This window comes from Tupaia chinensis, unplaced genomic scaffold (genome assembly GCF_000334495.1).
Source record: "Tupaia chinensis unplaced genomic scaffold, TupChi_1.0 Scaffold000330_1, whole genome shotgun sequence".
In the NCBI taxonomy this organism is placed as follows: Eukaryota; Metazoa; Chordata; class Mammalia; order Scandentia; family Tupaiidae; genus Tupaia; species Tupaia belangeri.
The window spans coordinates 186,245-196,027 of NW_006159824.1; the positions used below are offsets into that span (position 1 = coordinate 186,245).

A 9,783-nucleotide genomic window follows, 5' to 3' on the forward strand; every position below is an offset into this window, starting at 1 on the left:
AGATGTCAAGGTTTGTACTCATGCAGCAGTAGGAAGAAATTAATTCAAGACATGCTTAGGATTTAAAAAAAAAAAACAAAAAAACAGAACTCAGGAATTAACAAGATATAGAGTCTAAAGAAGAGGGAGAACTTTAGGAGTATGTCAGGGTTGTCCTTTAGGAAAGTGTTGGCAGGGCCTCCATTGCCTCCAATTCACCAAGGATATCTTCTCACCCTTTCCAATTTCTTACCCAATAGCTTTCAAACTTATTGCCCAAAGTTAAGCTTTAGTAGCAATCTTTAGTATAAAGCTTTGGCACCTGTTGAAATGTAAAATACTTCCACCTATGTTTAAACAATGATTAGCTATTTACATGTTAGTCCTTTGATTCTAAGTGGAGTTCATGGACTCATGGACAAGGTTTCAGGGTATCTTTGAACTTCCTGGTAGTACATGCATTTTTCTAGAATGAAAAGCCATAGCTTTCAAAATGTTCATATAGGATTTAGGCCTCCGCCTCTTTATGGATTAAGTACCTGAGACCAGGGAAAAGAGAGATGCCTAGAGGCCCAAGAGTAGAGGAAGAGGACTTGAAAAAGGGGGATATAATGCCAGATCAACCCTAAGAACCTCCTCATCCACCTGAAAACCTTGGAGTACTGATGGAAAAGGCTGGCCTGCCCTCTGCTGCCATCCTCCACTGTTTCCCTAGGGACACCTGGAAAAGAAAAGCTAAGCAGAACCCCTCACTTGAGTCCTTCCAACAAAAGTACCTGTACGTTGGGCATCTGGAAGAGCCTAGCCCCATGAAATACGCAACTCCAGTGTGGACGATGATGATTTAGCCAGATGCTAGCTACCAAGCTGGTCCAGGGCAGCTGCAGGTCTGAACTCTGCTAGGAAAACACCCTAGAGCAGGCACTGGGCTAAGGGAAGGCAAATCCGTGGACTGTAACTTATCCCTCGCGCCCCCTCCCTCTCCTCCTTCCCCCCACTCTCTGCAGCTCACACGTAAAGCACAGCGAGTGTATAGCAAGCTTTGGAGAATGACAGAGGAGCAAGGGGACACTACAAACCCAATGCCGGGCCTGCAGGCCTTGGACCACACTGCCTGCCCCAGAGCCCCTTACCCAGAATCTTAGGAGGCAACTAGGAGGGTCCCCTCTGGACCATTCCAGGAGAGCGGACTCTAGAAAGGGAAGTAGGGGCCCCAGAACAAACAGACCAGGAGACCAGTGCTAGTAGCGGTGTACAGGCGTCAGGGACCGTCCGGTGGTAAGACCTGGCGCCCCTGACATATTCCACAGGTTGGAAAGCCGGTCCCCCTCCCCGACCCCGCCAGCCACCCAGCTCAATCACGCCTCCTCCAGGGGTCTTCTCAACCCTGAAGTCATTCCCTCTGTCCCTCATGATCCAATAAGAACAGACTGTCGACAGGTCTGGCCTGGGGCTTACTCTGTCTGTCACTCCAGGAGGATGGACAGACGCAGGGACGAAGATAAGAGAATGGTGTTCACCCAGGGATTTCGGGGCTCATTAACCGTCCTAAAACCAGGCAACTCTACTGCTTGTCTTCAAAGCTCTGGGTCGGGAGTCGGGGGTCTGGGTTCAAGGACCGCAGGAGGATAGCGAAAAGATCCATACCCCAGGTTACGAGATGGTGTGGAGTCGCCGACCAGCAGAACCTGCAACCTGAGTAGGGGAACAGATGGAAGGGATCGAGGCAGTTCTGGAGGGCGGGGCGAGGGCGAGGGCGAGGGCGAGGGCGAGGGCGAGGGCGAGGGCGAGCCGGAGACCGAGCGCACTCCCTCTTATTTCCTTGACGCTATTTCCTGGGAGGAGCCTGAGTCTGAGGGCCTGAGCCAAGAGATTCCCAGACTCTTGATTCAGAGTATTCAGCTTTAGGGTGGAACAAGAGTTAGGACACTTCCACCGGTTCTGAGGGCCTCCCACTGTAGCAAATCTAGTACGACCTCTAAGGACGTCCGCGGCCTTTCCTGTGCGTCGGCTCGTTGGTCTAGGGGTATGATTCTCGCTTCGGGTGCGAGAGGTCCCGGGTTCAAATCCCGGACGAGCCCTTTCTAGGTTTTTGTTTTCTTTTTTGCTTGATATTGCATGCCCCAAAGAGTGTGTTCTCAATACTTGAACAATGCTTCGGAATGCTGGACTGGAAATTGGTCAGTGAAAAGTGTTGTGCCACAGCTCTTTTGTTCTGAGTGGACGTCCTGATGGTAAGTTCAATTCGCAGCTCTGCCTGGCGTGCCAGAAATAGTGCCTCCAAGGTCACTTTCTGCTACTTGCTTTCTGAAAGTTTAGTATCTCACCTGGGCCAACAGAACCTGGTTTTGATTGGATTGATGTTGATCAATCTAAAGAGATAAATAAAAAGTGGAATGGGGTGGGATCTATTTGGAGTGTGTTTGGTAGAGCCCAGGAACGGTCAAACTACAGTCTCTGTAGGTTTTCATACTCTTGGTTGGTTTTCTGCAGCCCTGCGAAACGACTTTTTGTTTGTTTATCATTTCTGCTCCTTTCCTCCTTCCTGGAGGGTGGCTCTCAGCTGTGCTCTAAAATGTGCATAGGTTTCCGGTCAGCAATACTAGATAGTTATGAGAACATTAACCAGTGGGCTTCACGTTGTCATTGTCATTGTGTCGTACATGGTAAACGTCCCAGATCAAGCATATGGACAGGCTGCCTATCAGCTTACTCCTCGTTAGTATAGTGGTGAGTATCCCCGCCTGTCACGCGGGAGACCGGGGTTCGATTCCCCGACGGGGAGAGGTGCATTCACTTTTTAATAGCTACTATGAGCGGGGTTCGATTCCCCGACGGGGAGAGGTGCACTCACTTTTTAATAGCTATTATTTTTAATTCTGGTTTTATAACTTTATCATCTAAGTGTCAAGTTTATATTTCATTGCAAATAACTTACTATTTAAATATGTGGCTAAGTTAACCATTATTCAACATATTTATCATTTATCGTTGACGATAGCTTAGTAAACACAGCGCGCAAAACTGACTCAACTCGCGTAATTCGCTGTCTGACTTGACCTTAAGCTTGCTTCCTCCCGGACATAAATGGACGTTTTTAATCTCGGTTTGAAACTGAGCGAGGTGCTTGCGCCCCTCCACCCCGCCTGCGTTCTGCACAGCCCCGGGTGCAGAGACAGGGAGTTGTTTGTTTCCTTGGCACCTCCCTGCTGAGGTTTAAAAAAAAAGGAAAAGAACCACTTGCGTTGGCCGGGAATCGAACCCGGGTCAACTGCTTGGAAGGCAGCTATGCTCACCACTATACCACCAACGCTCCATAGCAAGTGGTTGTTCTGGAGTTCCTAAAGTTTTATACAGAAGCTGAGTGCTATGGGGCGAGAGTCTAGCTGTAGTAGAGACGGAATCAGCATTAATTAAATCCAGACAGACATAGCGCACAACACGAATCACCCGCATAAGCGGCGCTCGCCTTTCACCACTGCTGAGCTCCTTTCTGAGGACAAAGTCCACAGAAGCTAAATAAAAGGATTGTCTGAGTCGCCCACCGAGTTGTGATTAAGTCTTAAACTTTGTCTAGGGTACCAGGAGTGCAGTGACGCCGCGATGACTTCATCCTCAAAAAAAACAGTCCCAAGCACATAAATATCAATTTCTCTGTAGTGCGAGATCAGTATGTCCCAATATTAATGGTCCGAACCTAAGTGCATTTAAGCACATAGGCCTCTTCATCTTTCACTCAAAAGAAGCGTTTTCTATGGGCGCGCGCGCATCTCAGCCGCTGGGGCCTTGTGCAACCCACAGGATAAAACTTTCGAGCCGGTGCCTGAGGGTTAAGCCCCATCCCCTATTGCTGACGAGAAGTCTGTTCACACCACCCGTCAGAAGCTATATTCACGGGGGCCTCGTGGCGCAACGGTAGCGCGTCTGACTCCAGATCAGGACGGAATCAGCATTAATTAAATCCAGACAGACATAGCGCACAACACGAATCACCCGCATAAGCGGCGCTCGCCTTTCACCACTGCTGAGCTCCTTTCTGAGGACAAAGTCCACAGAAGCTAAATAAAAGGATTGTCTGAGTCGCCCACCGAGTTGTGATTAAGTCTTAAACTTTGTCTAGGGTACCAGGAGTGCAGTGACGCCGCGATGACTTCATCCTCAAAAAAAACAGTCCCAAGCACATAAATATCAATTTCTCTGTAGTGCGAGATCAGTATGTCCCAATATTAATGGTCCGAACCTAAGTGCATTTAAGCACATAGGCCTCTTCATCTTTCACTCAAAAGAAGCGTTTTCTATGGGCGCGCGCGCATCTCAGCCGCTGGGGCCTTGTGCAACCCACAGGATAAAACTTTCGAGCCGGTGCCTGAGGGTTAAGCCCCATCCCCTATTGCTGACGAGAAGTCTGTTCACACCACCCGTCAGAAGCTATATTCACGGGGGCCTCGTGGCGCAACGGTAGCGCGTCTGACTCCAGATCAGAAGGTTGCGTGTTCAAATCACGTCGGGGTCACAAATTGGTATATATTTTCGGTGCGTGGATTGTAATAATGACTTTTTCAGGAAAATAGTCTCATAGTTGTATTATACTAGTAAAATATGAACTTCAGTGTTTATGTGGTTTTTCTCCTAAATACAAGCTTAGGTACTTTTATTTCATTTTAATGTTTCCACTACACCAACCAATTAAAATAGCAGTACCTTTAATTTTGTAGATGATCTAGGTTATGTAACACAGAAGAGCAATACATGTTATTTATTGAAAGAATGTACCACTAATTAGTCATTTTAAAAATAATAGTAGTCATGTATAATTATTATGCCAAGCCACTATTTATTTTTGTCAATTTACCTTGTACTTGTCCATGATGTCCATTATCTTATATTCTTATTATTTCACCATCATTGTAATACGATTCTATAGTCCTTGCAGCTATGATTGTATAATTTGATTACAATCTGGACATTATTAAACAATTTTTATAAAGTTAGATATTTTGCTTGTCTGGTTATCTACACGTTTTTCATGATATTTAAAATGTTGCCATGATTATCTTTGTGTATCTTTTTTCTTTGCCTTTATAGAATTAAGTCTGTGACATAAACTCCTGAAACTTCAGTTCCTGGCTAAGATTCTTTGAAAAGTTCAAAGGGAAACTGAATTAAAGTACGAGTTTATTTTGGTGCAGAATTTTTGAAATCCATGCATATTTTTTATTGTTGTTGTTGTTTTTAAGAGGTTTTTTGGTTATAGGGAGTATGTGGTTGCCGGAGACAGAAAGACAGAGAGTGAGAAAATGAGAAATCACCCACTGGAGGGATGGCTACACTGCAATCCCTTCTCCTCCATTCTCTTGAGATTTGGGGCATGTGAGCACACATGCCTGGCATGAGTTTCAAGCTGCTGGGTCCGGAATTCAAATCATGGTTGGCAATGTGGGAGTCAAACACCACAACCATCATGCTACCTACTGGCATCCATGCATAGCTTTTTTTATAATACACATTTTCTATAACCTTTTTTGAAAACTCTAAAAGCTGCTATTAGTTTTCAGAGTAAGATTCAGGAGGTACCACCTCAAGAGAAAAAGAAAAATTTATTGAGAAAAAGAACATCCCTGAGGTCTGAAGTCAGAGGTGCTTCAGCCCACCCCACTGAGGAGATGTGATGTATTTATAAGGAATGGCTGGAGGGTACTCTAATTAGCTTTCTTGCCAGCATGGCCTTATCAGCCCATCTATGGGCATTGGCTGCCAGTAAGGAAGGGCTCTGACTGAAGGATTCAGGCCAAAGGTCGCTGCAACCATCTCCTTATTTTCTGACAGAAAATTACCCTAAAGGCCATTCGGGAGCCATCTAACAGCTAACTATACTGCTGTCCAAAGGTCTGTGTGACTTTTCCAAGCAAAAGTTATCCTTTTTTTTTCTTTTTCTTTTTTTTTTCCAGTGTTGCCTTCTTATATTCAGAATTTGCATCCAATTTTTAAAAATGTTTTCAATCATCTCTGATGTCTTAAGACAACTATTTATGTCTTGTAAAACACAAGAGTACTAAGCACAAATATAATCTTTCTCTAAACTTCTCAGCAGTTACTAACAGAAGTCCAGAGTCATTTTATCTTTAAAAAAAAAAATTGTTGTTTTAGATACACTAAAAGCAAAGACAACCCAGACTAGCCACTCCCAAAATTACAACCGAAAAATAATTAAACACACATGCACACACACACACACACATACACACACACACACAACAGGATGGATGCCAATAGCTAAAAATAAGGCCTTTACTAAAAAGCCCAACCTGAACCACTCAGAACTAAGATGCTGCCTGAACCAACTACTGCCTAACCTTCAAACTCATTATACCTTTATTGTACTGCATTAGACTATAAAATGACATACAGGGACTAGCAGATGGTATAATGGTTATGTCGCTGGACTCCCACATAGTTAACTGAGGTTCAAGTCCCAGACCCGGCAGCTTCAAACTCACGCCCGGCACATGTGTGTGTGTGTGTGTGTGTGAGTGTGTATGTGCGTGTGCGCACCCAAAATCCTGAAAGGAAACTGGAGAAGAAGGGATTGTAGCATGGCAGAGGTGATTTCTCGTTTTCTGTCTCTCTGTCTCTCGGTCAAATGCACAGGCCCTATAGCAAAAGTCTCTCTAAAAAAGAATATGAAACAGGGGCTGGCAGGTGGCATGGTGGTTAAGGGTGCTAGACTCCCACATGGCTGACTACAGTCCAAGTCCTGGACCTGGTGGCTTGCTTTCTCACTTTCCCTCTCTCTCTCTCTCTCTCTCTCTCTCTCTGTCTGGTCAAACTGGAAAATAATAATAAAGTTAAATATTTTTTTAAGTAGTTAAAAAAGTAAGAATATAAAATGACACACCTACCAGCACCATGATAGTTTATAATCACATAGGATACTTTATAATCACCTAGGTTACCACCAGAAATGACCTTACAAGGAGAAAAAGGAGGTAAGTTTTGGAATTCTGGGAAACTCTGGCCTTTTCCAAAAAAATCTCTTATTCCTTCCCTCTATTACCTTATCCCATCCCTTCATTACTGTATAAGATACATTTGCTGTATCTTATCCTCAGCTCAAGACACGTTGATTTGTGAGCGAAGTTCCTACTATTCTATTCCTTGATAGTGAATAAAACTCATGCCCTGATAGGGTAGGGGTGGGGGGAATAAAAGAAAAGAAAAAAGGGGTTAAAAAAAGAAAGAAAGAAAAGAAAAAAAGGAGAAAAGAAAAGAGGAGAGAACTGAGCCAGCAGGTAGTGTAGTGGTTAAGGTGCTGGACTCCCACGTGGTCTACTGCAGTTTGAGTGTAGGCGCCCTACAGCCAAAACCTTGAAAATAATAAAACAAAAAGAGAAGGGCTCTACAGTTCGAGTCCTGGACTTGGCAGTTGAAAAACACATCAGGCGCATGTGTGTGAGAGGAGAATGAGGTCATTTTTCACTTTCCTTCTCTCTCTCTAGCAAGCACATGCCACCCTATGGCAAAAAATTTAAAAGAAAAGATACAAAATAGTGATATTCTTTCATCCAGCCTGATGCAGTGTGTATTCCCTTATACTAGGGAGAATAGCCTGCTTTATCCAGGTGTGCTCAAAGTAATCACATGAGCCCTAAACCACAGAAGAGGCCAACCAGCTGCAACAGTGCAGCAGGAAAGCCATGCTCCATGGTGCTGAAGCCGTACGACAAGATCCCAGGTTCATCAGAAGCAGTTGTTTATAACTCTGCTCTTCTACTCATTCTGGATTCCCTTTGCCTTTAACAACCACTTCAGCCGGTTCTGGTTCTTTTTTTTTTTTTTTTTCCCTTTTTTTTTTTTTTTGGGGTTTTTCCCTTTTTTTTTTTTTTTTTTGAGAGATTTTCGCTATAGTGCGCGTGTGCTCTCCAGACAGACAGAGAGACATTAGAGACAGAAAGCGAGAAATCACCCCTCAGGGGGGATGGTCACGCCGCAATCCCTTCTCCTCCATTCTCCTCTCGGGATCCTGGGCACGCATGCACACGCACCCGGCGTGAGTTTTAAGCCACCAGGTCCAGGACGCGAACCGCGGTCGACTACGTGGGAGTCCAGCGACATAGCCATTACACCAACTGCTGGTTCCCCGGTTCTGGTTCTTTACCTGGTTGGGCACCCTCATTTTTGAAGTATCCCAATGATTAATAGTCTTACCTGAACTAGTTGTAGTTTTTTTACTGACTTTATTAGTCTGCTGGGACTGGCATAACAAAATTCCACAAATAGCAAGGTTTAAACAATAAATAAATAAATAAATATTTATTTTTGCTATAGGATACGTGTGCTCTCCAGAGACAAAGAGAGATACTAGCAGAGCACTCCCCAGGGGAAATAGCCATGCTGCCATCTTTTCTCCACTCTCGTCTTGGGATTTGGGGCACACACATACACTTGCCTGGAGTATTTTCAAGTCAAAGGTCCGGTACTCAGACTGCAGTCGGCCATGTGGGATTTAGCTATCTTAACCACTAGACCACCTGCTGGCCCAATGAACATTTATTTTCTCACAGTTCTGAAGGCCAGAGGCCTAAGACCAAGATGCTGCCTGCAATGGTGCATCGTAGGACATGGCTGCAAGTGAGGGAACCATAGGTGAAGGCCCAGGTGAACCTGAACCCTCTGAGTGCCCATGATTCTGACTAGCTGGAAGGCTGGTGTCTTTCCCTCTTTGCATTAAGACACCAGCCCTATGTGATCAGGGTCCCTTCCTTATGATCCTTATGATCTAATTTAACCTTATCTCTACCCCCAAATGCCCTGTCTTGAAATTCAGTTTCATTAGGGGTTAGGTTTTTTTTTTTTGGAGATGTTTTTGCTATAGGGTGAAGAGAGACAGAGAGACAGAGAGATAGAAAGTGAGAACTTAGCCCCCAGGGGGGATGGCCACACCGCAATCCCTTCTCCTCCATTCTCCTCTCGGGATCTTGGGCACACACGCACACATGCCCAGTGTGAGTTTAAGCCACCGGGTCTGGGATTAGAATCGCGGTTGACTCCATGGGAGTTCAGCAACATAGTCATTACTCTAACTGCTGGTCACAGGGGGTTAGGGTTTTAATATATGAATTTTGGAGGGACCCAATTCCTTCCGTAACAGCAATAGCAGAAAAGGATAAAGAAACCATATATATAATTCTTGAAAACTTACACTAGAACGTCACCTATATTTCTTTCATTTCATTAAGAAGAAAAACCAGGGGACCAGCAGATGGCATAATGGTTATGTTGCTGGACTCCCATGTAGTCGACAGTGGTTCGAGTCCCAGACCCGGTGGCTTAAAGCTCACACTGGGCATGTGTGCATGTGTGCCCAAGAGAATGGAGGAGAAGGGATTGTAGTGTGGCCATGCACCTGGGCAATGATTTCTCGCATTCTGTCTCTCTCTGTCTCTGCCTGTTTCTCCAGTGAGCGCATCTGCCCTGTAGTAAAAACCTCTCTAAAGAAAAAAGAAAAATCAGAAGCAAATATAACAAAACATGATCAGATTTGACTAACCAAATAGTAGTTACACAGATGTTCTTTAGAATATTCTCCTCCCCCTCCTTTTTTGGTATAGGGCATGTACACTCACCAGAGAGAGACAGAGAGAGAGATAGTGAGAAATCATCCCCAGGGAGGATAGCCACACTTCAATCCTGGAGGAGTCCGACCCGGCGGGGCTCCAGGACCCGTCTGAGCCCCTTGACCTTTGAGCATCGCTTCCGGTCGGTTCAGTGAGCTGGCAAGGCCGCGACTGTACGCCCCGCGACCAT

The 9,783-nt window shown here is 45.1% G+C and overlaps 1 long non-coding RNA gene and 4 other non-coding genes across 5 annotated transcripts in view; 4 read left to right on the plus strand and 1 right to left on the minus strand.

Annotated features, from left to right (window-relative positions):
• The first annotated feature begins 1,897 nt into the window (after window positions 1-1,897).
• Window positions 1,898-9,783, plus strand: part of LOC102488949 (uncharacterized) — an 8,475-nt gene continuing 589 nt past the window's right edge. The window contains exons 1-2 of the long non-coding RNA XR_335051.2: window positions 1,898-2,213; window positions 6,928-6,965. This is a non-coding gene — a long non-coding RNA (uncharacterized LOC102488949). The remainder of the gene's footprint in view (window positions 2,214-6,927; window positions 6,966-9,783) is intronic.
• TRNAP-CGG (transfer RNA proline (anticodon CGG)) lies at window positions 1,989-2,060 on the plus strand. Its single transcript has one exon. It is a non-coding gene; the product is annotated as a tRNA-Pro (tRNA).
• On the plus strand, window positions 2,693-2,764 carry TRNAD-GUC (transfer RNA aspartic acid (anticodon GUC)). The gene has a single exon. It is a non-coding gene; the product is annotated as a tRNA-Asp (tRNA).
• On the minus strand, window positions 3,221-3,292 carry TRNAG-UCC (transfer RNA glycine (anticodon UCC)). Its single transcript has one exon. It is a non-coding gene; the product is annotated as a tRNA-Gly (tRNA).
• Window positions 4,421-4,492, plus strand: TRNAW-CCA (transfer RNA tryptophan (anticodon CCA)). Its single transcript has one exon. It is a non-coding gene; the product is annotated as a tRNA-Trp (tRNA).